The sequence below is a fragment of the Vulpes vulpes genome, chromosome 1 (assembly GCF_048418805.1).
Source record: "Vulpes vulpes isolate BD-2025 chromosome 1, VulVul3, whole genome shotgun sequence".
Lineage (NCBI taxonomy): Eukaryota > Metazoa > Chordata > Mammalia > Carnivora > Canidae > Vulpes > Vulpes vulpes.
The window spans coordinates 195,979,625-195,999,232 of NC_132780.1; the positions used below are offsets into that span (position 1 = coordinate 195,979,625).

At 38.4% G+C, this 19,608-nt stretch overlaps 1 protein-coding gene across 2 annotated transcripts in view; it reads right to left on the reverse strand.

Annotated features, from left to right (window-relative positions):
- The window catches only part of CDK19 (cyclin dependent kinase 19), a 163,077-nt gene that overhangs the window by 112,886 nt on the left and 30,583 nt on the right, over nt 1–19,608 (reverse strand). The window contains exon 1 of one of the 2 annotated variants that reach the window (XM_026005806.2): nt 9,869–9,933. The exons of the other annotated variant lie outside the window; for it this stretch is intronic. The gene's annotated coding sequence lies outside the window, so the exon portion shown is untranslated. Of the gene's footprint in view, nt 1–9,868; nt 9,934–19,608 lie in introns of those variants that run through there. 2 annotated transcript variants of the gene reach the window in all.

The window sequence follows — 19,608 nt, forward strand, 5'->3', positions numbered from 1 at the left end:
GAATACTAAGAGCTGTAGATTGGTGAACAAGAACATATCTGCTTGCCAGGAGGGCGGCATACCCCAAAACTCCATAGGGACAGAAGCTCCTGTGCTCCAGACCTTCCAGACACAGACCTCGTCCCATATATTCTTCATCTGACTCTTCATCTGTATTCTTTAACATATCCTTTATAATAAACCAGTTAGCTAGTAATCAAATTGTTTTCCTGAGTTCTGTGAGCCCTTCTAGCAAATGAGTGACCTTGAGGAGGGAGTCCTAGGAACCTTCAATTTGTAGTTGAGTTGGACGGAAGTAGTAGGTGACTTGGGAACCCACTGCTTTTTATGGAGGACTGAGGCTGGACGTGGTCTTGTGGGACTGACCCTTCAGTCTGTGGTGTCAATTTTGATACCAACTGACACTCAAGCAGTCGGTGTCAAAATTGAGCTAAACTGTAGGAGGATACTCAGCTGGTATTGGAGAATTGGTCACTATGAGAAAAGAGTCACACATCTGATAGCAGAAGTGTTCTGGGAAGTGTTGGGTGTAAGTAGAATTGTGAATAGAGAGAGAAACAAGAGCTTTTCCTTTCAGAGAGTCTATTTAATAATACAATTAAGTATTCCTTGTTAGAACTCAAACCAGTTGAACCATTATAATCTACAATCTCTGAAATACACTTGAAAGAAAAAAAGTGGAAGTCCTTTAAAAGACTTTACTTGAAACTTGAATCAGCATGGCACATAAATCATAAAGTAAAAAGTCAGCTATTTAGTCTGCTTGAGATGTTCTCTCTCCCCTTTTCCCTCTGCCTCTCCTCCTACTCATGTACTTTTTCTTTCTCTGTAATAAAATAAATAAATAAAATCTTTTTAAAAATAATATTAATTTAACAAGTAAAATTTTCCATGGAAGTTTACCTGAATTCATTCGTATAAAAATTCAGTTAAGCCTAATGTTGTCAAATGATCTATTTCATGAGAATGTCAACCTAAGACCAAATTTTAGTCGCTAAAAACCTAAAAAACAAGAAGGAATACAAAGCTGCCACTCAGCCAAGAAAAAAAGATAAATATCAATTACAAGAACCAGCCAATCAAGTCATAGTTTATGGGTAAACATTAAATCATCTTTAAAACATAAAAAATTAATACCATCCAATAGCACAACACATTTACAATAAGAATTACACTAAGAGCTACATTTATATAGTCCTTAGTAAAAGCCTCAACTATACTAACTCTTTCAATCCTCATAATATGCTGTGAAGCAGATACTATTGCCATTCCATCGTACAGATGAGGACACTGAGAGCAGAGAGGTTAAGTTAACTCACTCTAGATTACACAGCTAGGTAAGTGCCAAATTCGGGATTCACCTGGATGTAGGAAGTCTGTGCCTTTATAATCACTACAACTTCATCTCTTCTTATTCCCCTTCTGGATAAAGGGAATAGCATGTACCACAGGCAAAAGAATACTATGCATTTGAGGTTCAGTAAGGCTGATTTAGAATCGGGGAAAGCAAGATAAAGCTGACAAAGAAGAAGGCAGAGCCAGATGGAGCACAACAGGTAAGCCATTTTAAAGAAACTGGACCTTTTTTTTTTAAGATTTATTTATTTATTTGAGAGAGAGAACAAACGCAGGGTGGGGGGGTAGGAGCAGAGGAGAGGGAGAGAGAGGATCTCCAACAGACTCCCCATTGAGCGCAGGGGACTCAATCTCCCGATCTCGAAATAGTGACTTGAGCTGAAACCAACAGTCCAGCGCTTGACTAACTGAGCCACCCAGGTGTTCTCAAGGAAACTGGACTTTATGCCAAGAAAAAAAAAAAGGATTTTAAGTAATCTGTGTGTTCGTGATTCAATGTTTTTGATAAGTTGAAGTTGAGAGGACTGTGGTATTGTCTAAATGGAGATGCCCAAAAGGCATTTGGATGAACCAAGAGCTGAGAGGGGAGATGTGGACTGGAGATGGTGATGTGAAAGCATTTAGAAAATGAAACCATGAGAATAGAAAAGAGGACAAAACCCTGAAGAACATCATTTAAGAAAAAAGATTCAACAGTACTAACAATGTAAACAACATGACTTGGTGCTTTACACTGCTAAGTGGTTTCAAATGATTTATGCTTTACTCTGGTCTTCCTAACTAAACACTGTCTTCACTGAAAACAATACCTCCTATAGGCCTTTACAACTCCACAGCCTTAGCATATTCATGGCTATCTGTGGGGTACTTAACCAAATGAGATATGGAGAAGGAATAAATAAAACATACTCGATTTTAGGAAAATCTTTTTTTTTTTTTTTTTTTTTTAAGATTCCTTGGATCTCCCATTTCTCCCCAGGCTTTTGCTCCCTCTGCACTTGCTACATTGATTGCTCTAACCCAGCAAAGATAAGGTGAGAGACTGAGGACATGGGAGTTATGTGGTGGTTCTGTGATCTGCTGTCTCATACTCAAAACCTAATAAGCAAAAACAAAAACAAAAACAAAACAAACAAAAACCTAATAAGCAAATCCAGCCGAAATGATGTTAAGAGAAAAATGGAGGAGACGAGTCCTCGTTTAAAATGCAAGACAGGGGCGCCTGGGTGGCTCAGATAGTTAAACTTCTTGATTTCAAATCAGGTCACAGTCTCAAGATCATTGGATCAAGCACCTGTCAGGCTCTACACTCAGCATGCTCTTAATTAATTAATTAATTAATTAATTCTTCTAAAAAATAAAAGACAAAATTTGTTCTATTGCATTTTACTATTACAGCAGGAATTTTTCTTATATTTTTATATTATACTGTCAAATCACAAATACTCTCTGCTTTTGGCTGTCTTTTCCACGGTGATGAATCTTTCTTTCCCCTTATTATTCCTATTCATTAGACAAATTTTCCAGAAATTTTACAAACACTCTAAGGTTAAAGTTTTCTTCTCTGGGATGCCTAGGTGGCTCAGTGGTTAAGCGCCTGCCTTCGGCTCAAGGAATGATCCTGGAGTCCCACATTGGGCTCCCTGCATGGAGCCTGCTTCTCCCTCTACCTATGTCTCTGCCTCTCTCTGTCTCTCATGAATAAATAAAATCTTAAAAAAAAAAAAGCTCTCTTCTGTACATTCACCAAGCACATCTCTGTATTATACACATGACATTCATCACATACCACCTTGTATGGTACTCTTCCCTAATGTATGAATGACTTCAAGAGTGTGGGATATGGAATTATACACCTGTTATATTAAGTCACAGTTAATAAGTTACTTATACCCTCAGGTTACCAGTTTTTGCATTTGTAAACTGAGAAAAATAGTAGCAACACTGTACAACTGTTCAAAGTATAATTGAGATCACATATGCAAAGTGCCTAGCACTGTGTCCAGCTATAGGCTCAATAATTATCAGTTCTTGCATCAAAATAGTGAACTTTTCTTAGAATATGAAAGAAGTTCATGAATAGATATTTCCATCAGAATACTTGGAAAGGAGGGCACTTGGCTCAGTCGGTTGAGTGTCTGATTCTTGATTTTGGCTTAGGTCATGATCTCAGAGTTGTGAGACTGAGCCCCAGTGTGGACATGGAGCCTGCTTAAGATTCTCTCCTGGGGCACCTAGCTGGTATAGTTTTACTTAAGCGATGGACTCTTGATTTCTGCTCGGGTCCCAATCTCAGGGCTGTAAAATCGAGCCCCGGATCAGGCTTCCACGCTCAGAATATAATCTGCCTGATACTCTCTCTGGCCCTTTCTGCTCCTTCTTTCTCTCTAAAATAAACAAATCTTAAAAAAAAAAAAAAATCTCTCTCCCTCTGCTCCTCACCCCCCAAAAAAGAATGCCTAGGAAATGACACAGTAATGAGTTTTGGGGGGAGCCTGGGTGGCTCAGTCAGTTAAGCATTTGCCTTCAGCTCAGGTCATGATCTCAGGGTCCTGGGATCGAGCCCCACATCAGGCTCCTGCTCAATGGGGAGTCTGTTTCTCCCTCTCCCTCTGTCCCTCCACCTGCTTGTACTCACTCTCCCATTCTCTCTCTCAAATAAATAAAATCTAAAACAAAAGAAAGGAAGGAAGGAAGGAAGGAAGGAAGGAAGGAAGGAAGGAAGGAAAGAAAGAAAGAAAGAAAGAAAGAAAGAAAGAAAGAAAGAAAGAAAGAAAGAAAGAAAGAAAGAAAGAGAAAGAAAGAAAGAAAGATGAGTGTTTGGCAAATATATGCAAAAATGGAACATAACATTTGAAATTAACATTTCCTATATAGGTAAGTTTTCTGAGAGGGAGTGTCATTATCATGTGTGCCTTTGTGGCAATCATAATACCTAGCAACTAACAATCAAAATTTTATGGATTAATTGATTAGAGGACTAATGTTATTGGTTATCTCCCTTTTCTATCTCCTTCCTAATGGAGGTTACCAGTAAGAGTCTAGAATTAAGTTTTTCATTTAATAGTTTTGCCTATTGTAGTATCTATTGGACCATACAACTGTTATAATAATATATCGAGGTAAAATCTTTGTTCTACAGAAGTTCACAATGGAGGAACTAAATAATGTGTGCAGTTACAAAATATAAGGTATTATACGAAAAACTGCCTGAATCCCATGATTTAAAATATTTTTATTTTTTTTAAAGATTTTTATTTATTTATTCATGAGAGACACAGAGAGAGAGAGAGAGAGAGAGAGGCAGAGACACAGGCAGAGGGAAAAGCAGGCTCCATGCTCAGAGTCTGACATGGGACTCAATCCCGGGACTCCAGGATCACGCCCTGGGCGGAAGGCAAGTGGTAAACCGCTGAGCAACCCAATCCTGTCTTTCTTTTTTTTTTTTTTTTTTAAGATTTTATTTATTCAAGGTGCCTGGGAGGCTCAGTAGACTGGGCATCTACTTTTGGTTCAGGTCATGATCCCGGGTCCTGGGACAGAGCCCTACACTGGGCTCCCCGTTCAGCTGAGAGCCTGCTTCTCCCTCTCCCTCTGCTGCTCCCTGCTGCTTGTGCTCTCTTGCTGTCTGTCAAGTAAATAAATAAAATCTTTCTTTAAAAAAAAAAAGGCTTTAAAAAAAAAGATTTTACTTGTTCATTTGAGAGTGAGTGAGCGAGCATGAGTGGTGGGGAAGATACAGAGGGAGAGGGAGAAGCAGACTCCCTGCTGAGCAGAGAACCCAATGCGGGGGCTCAATCTCAGGACCCCAGGATCATGACCTCGGCCGAAGACAGACATTTAACTATCTGAGACACCCAGGCACCCCTAATCCTATCTTTCTTATAGAAACTTCAGTGAGAAGAAGGAATCCTCCTATGACCTAATATGAGAAGTACATCATATCTCTTATACTACTGATTAGATAACCTATCGAGGTTGTCATACTTCATAAGGAGAAACTAGAGCGTTTTCCTGCTAAGATCAGAAACAAGGCACTCCTATTCAATATCATATTGAAAGTCCTAGCTAATACAGTAAAATAAAGAAATAAAAAGTATACAGATTGAGAAGGAGGAAGTAAAACTCTGTTCACAGATGATACAACTGTCTTCGGGGAAAATTCTAAAGACTCAACAAAATACTCCTAGACTGGGCAGCCCGGGTGATTCAGCGGTTTAGCGCCACCTTCAGCCCAGGGCATGATCCTGGAGACCCTGGATCGAGTCCCACATCAGGCTCCCTGCATGGAGCCTGCTTCTCCCTCTGCCTGTGTCTCTGCCTCTCTCTCTCTGTGTGTCTCTCATGAAAAAATAAATAAAATCTTTAAAAAAAAAAAAACCTCCCAGACAAATAAATGATTATAGCAAGGTTACAGGATACAAGGTTAATATACAGAAGTCAATTACTTTCTTATATACCAGCAATGAAAAGTTGGAATTGAAATTAAAAACATAGTAACATTTACATTAGCATCCCAAAAAATGAAATACTTAGGTATAAATCTAACAAAACATGTACAAGATCTATACAAGGAAAACTGAGAAAAGAGATCAAAAAAGATCTAAATAAAGGGAGAGATATTCCTTATATATGCCTAAGAAGACTCAGTATTGACAAGATATTTGTTTTTCCCGATGTGATCTATAGATTCAACAAAATCCCAATCAAATCCCAGCCAGTTATTTTGTGGTCATTGACAAAATGTCTTTCACGTTGACATGGAAAAGCAAAGGACTGAGAATATCCAACATAATATTGGAGAAGAAAAACAGAAGACTGACATTACCCAACTTTAAGATTTACTATAAATCTATAGTAATCAAGACAGGGTAGCCCTGGTATAAGAACAGCCAAATAAATTAATAGAATGGAATAGAAAGCCCCAAACTAGACCCACATAAATACCATCAAATAATCTTGACAAAGCAACAAAGGATAACATTAGGGGAAAAAAAAGTCTTTCAACAAATGGTGCTTGAACTAATTGACATCCACATGGAAAAAAATTAATCTGGACACAGACCCTGCACTTTTCACAAAAATTAATTCAAAACGGAACACAGATCTAAATGAAAATACAAAACAATAAAACTCCTATAAGATAACGTAAGAGAAAATCTAAACGACCTTGAATTTGGAGATGATTTCTGACAAACTTAAAACTTCTGCTTTGCAAAAGACACTTAAGAGACTAAAAAGACAAGCCACAGACTGGGAGGAAATATTTGCAAAATATGTATCTATTAAAGGACTGATATTCAAAATATACAATTTAATATTGTTAAAACTCAACAGTGAGGGGCATTTGGGTGATTCAAGTCAGTTAAGTGTCAGTCTCTTGATCTCAGCTCAGGTCCTGATCTTAGGGTCATAAGTTCAAGCCCTGCACTGGGCATGGAGCCTACTTTACAAAAACAAACAAACAAACAAAACACCTCAACAAGAAGAGAACAAATGACTCCATTTTAAAATGGGCGAAAGATCTACACAGGCATCTCACCAAGAAGATATGCAGATGACAAATAAGTGTATGAAAATATGGTCAACATCACATGTCATTAGAGGGCTGCAAATTAAAACACAAAATAAGATACCACCCTACACCTATTAGAATGGCTAAAATCCAGAAAATCAAATGCTGACAAGGATATGAAGCAACAGTAAAGCTCATTTATTGTCAGTGGAAATGCAAAATGATATAGTCACTTTGGAAGAATTTGGCAGTTTCTTACAAACATTCTCTTATATGATCCAACAAATACACTCCTTGGTATTTACCTACATGAATTGAAAACTATATCCACACAAAAATCAGCACATAAAAAAAAAATCAGCACATAAATGTTTATAGTGGCTTTATTCATAATTGCCAAAAAGGAAGCAATCAAGATATCCTTCTTGATATCCTTCTAGACTATGGTACGTCTAGACAATGAAATATCATTCAGCACTAAAAAGAAATGAGCTATCAAGCCATGAAGAGGCATGGAGGAAGCCAAAATGCTTATTACTAAATGAAAGAAGCTAATCAATCCCAGGCTACCTGCTGTGTGATTATAACTACGCCATTTAGGAAAAGGTAAAATTATAGAGACAAGAAAAGATCAGTGGTTCCCAGTAGCTCAAAGGAAAGGAGCCAGAGATACATAGGTAGAGCAAAGGATATGTTCAGGGTAACAAAATTATTCTGTATGACATCATATTGATGTATACATGCGATTATACATTTGTCAAACCCACAGAACATCTATAACAAAAAGAGTAAACCTTAAGGTAAACTGTGGATTTTAATTAATAATAATGGAACAATACAGTTCATTAATTACAGCAAATACACCAAAGCAAGATACTAATTATGGGAAGAGGGGCCAGTAAGGGAGTATATGAGAACCAAATTTTTCTGTAAGCCTAAAACTGATCTAAAAAAATAAAGGCAATTATTTTTGAAAAAATACCTTGAGTATTTTCATCACATCTTTCTCATTGAAACTGAGGGGTGAGGACCTGGGGAGGAGAGTCTTTCTCTGCTTTGATAGAAGCAGAACTTCACATCTTTTATACTATGCTATAGGTTGGCAAATTGAACTCCAATTTAAAAAAATATATGTGTAAAAAAAGAAAAGATAATCTATTGAGATTCTCAATTGGTAACCAAATATACCACACTCGTATTAGTTAAGCAAATATAAGGCTGCATAATTCAACAGTAGTGAATACAACCAACTAGCCTGAAAATGAACCATGAAAAGGCCTTCAAGAAATTACTTCCAATATTATTGGCAAACAGAAAATATCTCCCCAAATGGCCACTGAAAAGAGTAAAAGAAAGGAAAAAGCACTTAAGAGGTAAAATCACAGCTAATCATAACAGTCCAAAACTCATCTATCTTCTCATTAACTATCTCCTAGTAAATAGAAGAAGCTTCTCTGAATAGGAGAAAGGTAAAAGAAATAGTTAAAGTCAATTGATTTTAAGATGGAGTCTGTTTTGGGCACAGAACAGAAATTTAATAAATATGTACTACCCTAAAATATATGTGTGTGTGTGTGTGTGTGTGTGTGTGTGTGTGTATACATATATATGGATCCCTGGGTGGCTCAGCAGTTTAGCGCCTACCTTGGCCCAGGGTGTGATCCTGGAGACCCGGAATCAAGTCCCGCATCGGGCTCCCTGCGTGGAGCCTGCTTCTCCCTCTGACTGTGTCTCTGCCTCTCTCTCTCTCTGGTCTCTCATGAATAAATAAAGAAAATCTTTTACATACATATATACATATGTATATATGTGTGTGTATATATATATATACACACACACACACACACACAACCTTGACTTTGCAGAAGGTGTATAATCCACGTATAAGGTATAATGTGCAGCCACTACAAATAAAATTCAGGAGACATAAGAAAACCATTCCTCAAATTCCCATTCAAAATCTCTCTAAAGGGGTAGCCTGGGTGGCTCAGTGGTTTGGTGCTGCCTCCAGCCCAGGGCATGATCCTGGAGACCCGGGATCGAGTCCCACATCGGGCTCCCTGCATGGAGCCTGCTTTTCCCTCTGCCTGTGTCTCTGTCTCTCATGAATAAATAAAATCTTTAAAGAAAAGAAAAATCTCTCTAAAAACTAGCCACATTATGAACGTTACATCTAAGGGTACATTTTGTTAGCTGCTATAGATTTTTAAAAACAAAACAACAAAACCTCTACACAAGTAACATCTGAAGAAAGTTCATAAATGGTTTTATAAGTTCACAAAAAGTAGTATCTGACACATAAAAGGCAAAATGTTTCTATTAAAAAAAAAAAATCAAAGAAGCATTACCCAGGAAAGGTGTGTCACATTATTTTCTTAAAAAGTAACTCATTAAGAAGGTCTCTATAAAAACATATTTTACAAATATGTGGGATGTGTTTATTTCTCTACTGAAACAAGAACTAACTTGAGAGAAGAGCATATTAACACGTTCTGAAAAGAGAAGTAATTAACATATTGGAAGCTAACATTCTTGGCACCTGAGACCTACAGCAAGAATGTCTGTCCTCTAGCCATGAGTCATGAACTAGGCTGCCTCTATTATGAAGCGATCTTTCAGTAAAAGGAGCAGCAGGGAAGAAGACAACAGATGAATAATGACTTGGACAACTTCCCGGGAAGAAATCATCATGAAGCTAGGTCTGAGGAAGCTAGACCGTCGATACTATACGTTATATGTTAATGCTTTCTTTCCTGAATCACCCCTACTGTTAACAGCAGCGTGAAATTTAGTCTTTAGTTCTACCTAAGGTTTTCCATTTTGTGTAGATTTTGATAACACTGCCGAAAATTACACAGCGTGGCCGCAAATTTTGTGAAATACTTAATGCATCGTTTTAAATTATTTTGTGATGACATCTGTGAAGAGTTCTCACCTGCCACGTACCCACCCCGGCACACACACACAATGACACCAGAAGGCAACACTCTGCTTTACCTTCTGCTGAAAAGTCTGCTACCTCCAACGCTTGAGGTCCATACACGAAGCCCTCCCGGAATCTACGGACACAGCAGAGGCAAAAGGCAGAGAAGTTTATGTAGATTTAAAGTTACGCTGCCCAAAACATTAAATGCCAAATGCCTATCACAAGTCTACATATCTGCCAAGGAAATCAGATTTTAGATTTGACAAGTGAGCACGTCCACAATATATGATTAATATTCAGAGTTCATTATATATTACTTAGTTATGTGAAAAGAACAAAATTGAGTCTTAATGAGTATATACTCTCACCAAAAGAAGTGACTGAAACTATCTGAAATATTAAAAGAGCAACAAAGTATGAATTCATATATAGTCAAAATAGCAATTTAATGTTTAAAATTACATGATGAGAGGTGGGGCACCTGGCTGGCTCAGTTGCTAGAGCATAGGACTCTTGATCTCAGGGTTGTGAGTTGTGATCTCAGGTGTAGAAACTTACTTAAAAATTAATTAATTAAAAATTAAATTATGTGACGAGCCAATCCACACACACACACATAAGGAATATAAAAGAAATTAAGCAAAAAAATACTCTTCACAAAATGAAGTGTGATAGACCCTACACCTCAAGGTAAATTATTTCCTACGACTTCAGATGGGGAATATACAACAATTAGAAACAGACCTGCAAGAGGACAAGGTAGAGGAAAAAGGGGAAAGTAGAACCAAAAAGATATTCTGATGCCAAGTCTGACAGTAATTTTGAAATGAGCAAGGTTAATACATAATGCCAGGCAGTAAAGGGGAAATCTACCTTGTTCCAATATTATAAAATAAATATAAGCATGAAACATGAAAAGCTTTTCAGGAAACATCCATGTAAAAACTTAAGGATTTCATCAGGTAAAATATTTAGAACTCAGATTTTCATCTCATTCTTTTCTAACAATAGGGATAAAAGACAAAATGCAGACTATGAGAACAGGAATTAGATAAATTCTACTGGCTATTAAATTTAAAAGAGGGGCACATGCTACCTTTTTGTGATATTTAGAAATCCTTAAAAATGTCAATGAGTAAGTCGAAAAGAAGAAACATAGGAAGAAACATAGTATCACAAAACATTGTCCCTAAACTCAGGTGGCTTGACTTCAAGTTCCAATCATTCAGTTGCTTTGCAACATCAGGTAGGCCACTTCATCTCTTGGTACAACCAGGGTTGTTCAATGAGTTGTCCACCATCTCACAGATTTATACTGAAGACCAAGAGAAATAAGATATTAAAAACCACAGCTATAGGGACGCCTGGGTGGCTTAGTGGTTGAGCATCTGTCTTTGGCTCAGGGCGTGATCCCAGGGTCCTGGGATCGAGTCCCACATTGGGCTCCCTGCAGGGAGGCTGCTTCTCCCTCTGCCTGTGTATCTGCCTCTCTGTCTCTCATGAATAAATAAATAAATAATTTTTTAAAAAAATCGCAGCTATATTTTGTTAAAAATTCAAATCAGTGCACTTGGGGATCCCTGGGTGGTGCAGCGGTTTAGCGCCTGCCTTTGGCCCAGGGCGCGATCCTGGAGACCCGGGATTGAATCCCACGTCGAGCTCCCGGTGCATGGAGCCTGCTTCTCCCTCTGCCTATGTCTCTGCCTCTCTCTCTCACTGTGTGCCTATCATAAAAATAAAAAAATAAAAAAAATCAGTGCACTTGACTTAAATGAACAATTTAATAAAAGTTGTCGTGTAGAGGCAATATAGAGTGCGAGGTCCAAGTAATTTGGAGAACTAGATGGGGAAGGAAGGCCAAAAGCAAAAAGACTGAACTGGCCAAAAGAGCCTAGAGTAGCAGTCGGGGCGAAATGGCAGCCAGAAAGGTCACAGTCCCCAAGAGAGGGCTGTATCACAGTATTAATTTAGCACTTTGCCCAGCACTGCCTCAGATTCATCTTCTCTTAAACCCCCCAAAAAATCTTAGACTGCACCATCCTCTAATGTGCTGTTTGTGACAGTCTAACTGACAAGATCTGAGACACACTAAGTACCTACATGCTGCATATATTTCTAAAAACCAAACAGATAAAATCCCACCTGATAAAACAATAATGGCAGCAAAGTCTTCTCTGGAATGTATGATGTGCCAGGCACGATTCTAAGAGCTCCACAGGTATTAAGTCATTTTGGTCTTCACAACTTTGACGTATTATCCTCACTTTACAAATAAAGAAACTGAGACACAAGACCTTAAGAAATTTGCTTAACTATAGCCAGAAGCAGCCGATGTGCAATTCAAACAGACTACTTCAAGAACCACATTCTTAGCCACTGTATCATCCAGTCTGTGGAATTAAAACCATACAAACCAGGCACTTTTCTCTATGGAATAAACCACACAATTATAAGTGTTCAATTTATCCATAAATGTTTAATTGAATCCAATGGAGCCAATCATGCCAAATAGATTTCTCAGCATTTGCAACATTTTTCTGGAAAATTAAAATTCAAATGATTGTTGTACAAAATATGTTTTACAAAAATGGGAAATGCTTACAAGCCCAGTCATGAGTAATTATATATATGGTCATACATATCCAAATAACATTAAAATAATATTTGTGTTAGAGTAGCAAGATTGAGTGATTTTGCTCCAATTTTTAAAATCGCTGCCATGTGGGGCACCTGGCTGGGTCAGTCAGTAGAGCATGCAACTCTTGATCTCAGAGTTGTGAGTTCAAGCTCCACATTGGGTGTGGAGCCTACTTAAAAATAAATAAATAGGAATGCTTGGGTGCCTCAGTCGGTTAAGCATCTGATTCTTAATTCCACTCAGGTCGTAATCTCAGAGTCCTGAGATTGAGCCCTGCATTGGATTCCCTGCTCAGTTGGGAGTCTATTTGTCTCCCTCTGTTCCTCCTCCTGTTCTTTTTCTCTCCCTCTCTAAAATAAATCAATAAATCTTTTAAAATAAATAAATAAATAAAATTGCTGCCATGCTATTATTTAATTCACTCTTAAACATTTTATAAGCTTAAAAAATCAACATAATGAGATAGTACCACATGCCCATTAAGATGGCTACTATCAATTTTTTTTAAAGGAGGAAAATAAGGTGAGGATGTGGAGAAACTGGGACTCCTGTGTACTGTTGGTGAAAATGTAAAATGGTGCAGTTGCAATAGAAAACGGCATGGCAGTTCCCCAAAAAAATTAAAAATAGAATTACCATATTATCCAGCAATTCCACTTCCAAGTATATAGCCAAAAGGATTCAAAGCAGGGATTCTCAAACAGACATTTATATGCCATGTTCATAGCAGCATTATTCATAAGAGCCAAAAAGTGAAAGTCACCCAAGTCTCCATTGATGGATGAATGGATAAACAAACTGTGTATACTTGGGGCATACCTTCTGTAATCTCCAGTGATGGAGGTACCCACTTCACTGGACAAATCATACAAGCCTAATGAAAGACTTGCAAACTTCTTGGAATGATCATTACCCTTATCACCCTCAATCATCAGGCAAGGTTGAAAGAACTAATAGGATCCTCAAACTTCAAACTTCTAAACTTGCCAAAACTACTGGATGTCCCTGACTGAGCTATTGCTTTTGATCTTGCTGATAGTTCCCAGTATCCCCTTTGGAAAACAAATTCATTCCACAAGAAAATCACCAGCAGACCAATGTCTACTGGCATACCACCTTCTGCTGATCCCTTGTTGCTTCAGGCTAGTATGAACAGCACTGTAAGTCTCTAATGTCTTATGCTCAAGCCTATTATCAATGGGTGAAGCCATCTGAGATCCCAATTCAAAGGATCCTGTTGGTCACAGTCTAGAGCCTGCTGACTGGGTACTCCAGAAACATCATCAGGGGATGGCAGACCTTGAACCTCGTTGCAAGGGATTTTACCAAGGGCTCCTAACCATTGCCACAGCCGCAAAATTAACAGGCATCGAATCTTGGATACACATCTCACAGAAAGCTCCACCTGACACCTGCTGCTGTGCAGACACTAAAGACCTCCAAATCAATTTGACTAGGAAGAGAAGTAGTTGACATCAAGTTAGGCTGTTTCCATCCTAGACGATGGATCAACACTTCATACTTTAACTAAACATGAAACTTACTCCTTTTTCTTTCCTTTCCTCTGGCATTGGCCTGAAAAGATAACACCCTCATCTTTACCACCCACGCCATTGTTAAGGGGGTAACTTCTAGGAAGCAGAACCACCTTTTATTTCAGGCTAGGAGAAACTCTAACTGTGCCACTAACTTTTTATAAGCAAAATGAGACATCTCACTGGTAGGCTCCCCTGAATTTACACTGCTGATTTAAAAAGGACCTAGCAAAAATAAAAAATAAAAATAAATAAAAATAAAAATAAAAATAAAAAGGACCTAGCAGGAGTTGGTCATATTTCAAGATCCACTCCTTTGATAGGTCCCTAATTCCCTGGTTAGGAATAAATGTAATGAGGCCATGATCAAGAACTTCTCCTTAATTCTTAAAATTATTGCAAAATCTGCTGCTAAAGCAAATGCTGCCCAAAAGAGATCCTTAGACTTTCTAGCCAAAGTTGGTCTTGGTAATAGGATAGCTCTTGATTACCTTTTAGCCAACCAAGGAGGTGTTTGTCTTATAGCCAACACCACCAGCTTTACCAAGAGTAACATTTTTGGAGAAGTTGAAACTTAACTATTCAGATCACTGAGCAGGCCATTTGTCTAAAAAGAGGTGACTCCTTCAGTGGGTCTTTCTTTGACCTATATGATTTTGACTTGTTTGGGTCTTGGGGACCATGGCTCCAAAATGCACTCCAAACATTGGAAATTATCTTGTTTACAGTAATCATAATAATTTCCCTGGCAAATTATATTCTCACAAAAGCTTTAAATTAAATGACTGTAGCCACTAACCACCAAGGAAATGATCTCCTCAGAAAACGAAGAGAGAATGAGTGACTTAAAAACTGCAAACCTTAACTTGTTAGTTGTGAGTATCACAGAGATTAAGCAGAGAAACAGCAACAACAACTGTGGGAACTTTCCAGAGCAGTAACTGAAAGTGGTGCTAATGCCTTAATTTTTTAGCATATTTCACAGTCAAACCAAGAGTCTGCTCCCCAGGGGGTAACTGCCAAAAAAGGAAATCACAGGGTGGGCACTGAGTGGCTCAGTAGGTTCAGCAGCCAAAGCTTGATTTCAGCTCAGGCCATGATCTCAGGGTCCTGAGACTGAGCCCTACATCAGGCTGCATGCTCAGCGTGGAGTCCGCTTGAGGATTCATGCCCCCTGCCCACTACCCCTACCCCACATATGCATGTGCTCTCTCTCTCTCTCTCGCTTGCTCTCCCTTTCAAATAAATAAATACATCTTATTAAAAAAAAAAAAGATAGAAAGAAAATAAAAGGAAATTCACAGCCCCAAATGGCATCACTTAGTTTAAAGCTCCAAATCAGTAAATCAGGGCTTAATACCAGATCTAACCTCCAAAGTCTTTCTTTTTTTTTTTTAAGATTTATTTATTTGGATGAGAGAGAGAGAGAGAGAACAAGGGCAGGAGCAGAGGGAGAGGAACAAGCAAACTTCACAATGAGCACAGAGCCCAACACAGGACTCAATCCCAGGACCCTGAGATCATGACCTGAGCCAAAATCAGACACTTAACCAACTGAGCCACGCAAGCGCTCCTCGACCTCCAGTGTCTTAACTGGTCAATTGGAAATTTTCTGAACAGCACCAATGAAGTAATGTGTGTCATGGGCCTTCTCTATCCCCCAAAGGAGGACAAGGTAGTCTGTATAATAAGACTCCCAGCCCACTCCCTTAAGGGCATGTGATTTTGCCTGAAACTGTCCTTTCTTCTCTTTTGCTTAGAACTTTCTTGCCCCACCCTCTTTCCTATAAAAACCTTCCATTTTGTTCTACTCCTTAGCACACCTCTCTACTTGCTAGATGGGATGCTCCCTGACCCATGAATCATTTAATAAAACAAATTAGATCTTCAATTTTTTTTCTGACACATATTACACAACATAGATTAACCTTAAGGATATTATGCTAGATGAAATAAGTAAGTCACAAAAGGGCAAAATCCATGTTATCCTACTTCTATTGAGAAACCTGGAGTAGTAGCAAATTCATAAAGATAAGAAAGTAGGATGGTGGGTGCCAGACACTGGGAGAAGGGGAGAAAAGAGCAGTTACTCTTTGAAGGCATAGGGCTTCAGTTTTGCAAGACGAAAAAAGTTCTGTGGATGGATGGTGGTGATGGCATACAAAAATATGAATGTACCTAATGCCACTTTACACTTAAAAATTATTACGGTGAGGGTACCTAGGTGGTACAGTCAGTTAAGCATCAGACTCTTGATTTCAGCTCAGGCTGTGATCTCAGGGCCATGAGGCTGAACTCCACGTTGGGCTCCATGCTCAGTACAGAATCTTAAGAAGATTCTCTCTCCATCTGGGGCACCTGGGTGGCTCAGGGGTTTAGCAACCTGCCTTCAGCCCTGGGCGTGATCCTGGAGTCCCGGGATCGAGTCCCACATCGGGCTCCCTCCATAGAGCCTGCTTCTCCCCCTGCCTGTGTCTCTGCCTCTCTCTGTGTGTCTCTCATGAATGAATGAATGAATGAATGAATAAATAAATAAATAAATAAATAAATAAATGAAATCTTTAAAAAAAAAAAACATTCTTTCTCCATCGCCCTCTGCCTCTCCACCTGAGGCAAAGAATCTCAAGCAGACTCCCCACTGAGTGCAGAGCCCCACAAGGGGCTCAATCTCATGACTCTGAGATCATGACCTGAGTTGAAACCAAGAGTCAGTCACTTAACCAACTGCACCACCCAGGCACCCCTACCCCATTTTTTAAAAAGTAATATGTGCTAAGTGTATTCAATCTAAAGAGAAGTATAAAGAAGAAAAATAAAATTATTTCATCTCCCAGAAAAAAATATACTGTAATTCCCCTTTTAATGTATATTTACCCAGTGAAAAAGACATGCTATATAGTCTTTTTAAATGTAATTCCTATTGATGCCATTCTTTTCTGTGTTAATTCTCTTTAGCACCAAGATATTTAGTTTTATGAAAAGCTTAGTTGGAATTTTTTTAACTCAAGGATTTAAATATTAAAGCATAATTTTTGTTTCCAGAACTTGAACAGTGTGGTATCAAAATAATGGCTTCAATCCTCTAGGTTTCCCAGCAGAGTAGCGCCTCTACTTAGTTATCAAACATTTATATTCTTGCATTTCAAGGCTATCAACTTTACCAAATCTCTTCTGCAAGAGACTATGAGTATTACTACATAGCTGTTGTACCAAATTGGTCTCCCCACCTCCATTCTCACTCCTCTTTTTGCCTGACACTGCTGGTGGCCTATATACCCATTCTCCCTTTTCTCCTCAGTAACAGACCCTGGATTTATTCTGGACAGCATGCCCCCAGGCACAAGTGCACCCTTTCCAGTCTTCCCGGCTGCTACAACTGGTCAATGAGCTGGAAGTGGACATCAAAGGATGTGACTTCTGGAAAAGCTACTTAAAGGGAACTGACTTGGCTGGGAGTGCGTCTGTTACTGAGACATGATGGATGACATCAGGATTTCAAGCCAGTTGATAACACCGTACGTTAATTTTCTTAACTATAAAATATCATTTCTCTTCCAAAACCAAGTATCTTGAGTGGATAAGTAAACCTATATAAGTAAACAACTTTTGAGGAGTTCAAGAGAAAAAAAGCAACAGAGAAAATTTTCTCTTTGCAAGACATCCCTCTCACAAATACTGAGGACTACTTATGTGCCAAGCATTATAGTAGGCAGTTAAAATATAGAATAATGAGGTCTTTGAAAGAGCGCATTTATCCCCATCTCCTTGCAATGAGAAAGCTTAAAGGAGATGGCCTTTAGATTTTTTTCTTATTTTTTAAAGGAAAAATGAAACTTCCAAAAGATTTTAGTTTTCCATTTTTTTATGAACTTATCTTTTTTAAGTAAAAGTGAAAGAGTCAGTGCCTTTTAGTGCCCACTATGCAGCAACGTACCAGGTTCCAAACATACGTAATTTCAACCAAGCCTCATAAAAGTTCTGTGAGATAGTTCTTCACCTCATTTTAAAGGCTAAGTAGCACATGATCTGTGAAAGTTAAATAGCTAGGATCTGAACTCAGAAAAGTCTGCCTCTGACAACTATTGTCTATCACATGCTAGCTCTTAAATTCTTACATATAAACATTAAATATAGGAGCCAAGAGAAAGTTATCAATAAATAACTCACCAGTTAACTAAGCTTTCATATGCTTCATCTCTATTTATAATATTTTGGTTGGGTACAAGGAAGCCACTTTTTAAATGATGAGAAAATTAACTTTAAGGAACACAATGGGGTGCGGTGGGTGAGAGGGTAGTTTGTTGGCTGGCTCAGTCAGTAGAGCATGCAACTCCTGACCTCAGGGTTGTAAGTTCAAGCCCCAAGTTGGGCATGGAACCTACTTAATTTTTTAAAAATAATAAAAAATAAAGAGTACAACTGATAGAACCAGAATTCAAACTTTCTGAAATAAGCTTTAAAGCATAAATAAAAGCAAGCAAAATATATATTCCTCCTTAATTCCTCCCAGTGCAACTATAAGAAGACATTGCATGAGGCCAAGTCTCTCCTAAATTCTATATATCTGTTATAGAATTCCAATCCATGACTCTAAGGAAAGCCTGCCAATTCTCACACATATACTATTTAGAATAATACCTCAGGTGAGTAACTACATCCACTAAAGGGTTGGTAAAAACAGTAGTAATAATAGAGACCAAGCAAGAAAGTAACTCTAGAAGAAAATTTGACGCTATGTTGTAATTCAATAACCGTTACTCAGATCTTCTCAAACCTCAAAAATAATGTATTACTATGACAGTACTTGTATACCCAGGCAACACTCCATAAGAGGTTCATGAAAGGATATACAAGTAAATAAGAAGTGCACTGAAATGATGACATTGAAGCTAGAATAAAAAATGTCCCAACAGTGAGGACTGTTCAATGCAAAGATGAATAACCACCAAAAAAAGGGTTGCAATTTCCTTCTATGTGACTATAAAATTCAGAAAATTTTATCTGCATGAAAGTTCCTGTTTAATCCAATCTGAAAAAGCAAGAGAGATTAGATAGATTAGCATTAGTGACCTAAGTCTTTCTCACCCAGGAATGAAATGCCTTCGCTCCGTAACCCTCTCATGAACCAGCCAGTCTTTTAGTTAACTGGATTCTGAGGATCCTTCACTGTGTCCCAGAATTCAGGGTCTATGTTAACACTGCATTATGTGAAGATAACAATGAGCCAAAGTTTCACACCATGACCTCTACAGCCTTGTTTCCAATGGTGATAAAATATAGCAGAATCTGGTAAAAGCAAGATCCTACGCAGAGACCTAAACAGCCCTTAATTCAGAGTCAAGGAACCTCTGCCGATAACTGGCCCAAGTGACCCCCTCACCCCACACCAAACCCAGTTCCTCAGAACAAAAATTTAAAGATTACTACAAGAACTCTGTGAAATGTAAAAGCTATTTTACAGTTACACACCAAAACAGAAGCAACTTCTCAAAGGACACTGATACCCTTAACTAATTCAAGAGAGAAACAATTAGTTAAGAGAAAAGGGAATGTACAATAGCTTTCTATCAAAATAGAACTGCGTTCTTACTTTTACCCCACCCCACCCCCACCTTCTAGCCATCCTGAATTACTTGCT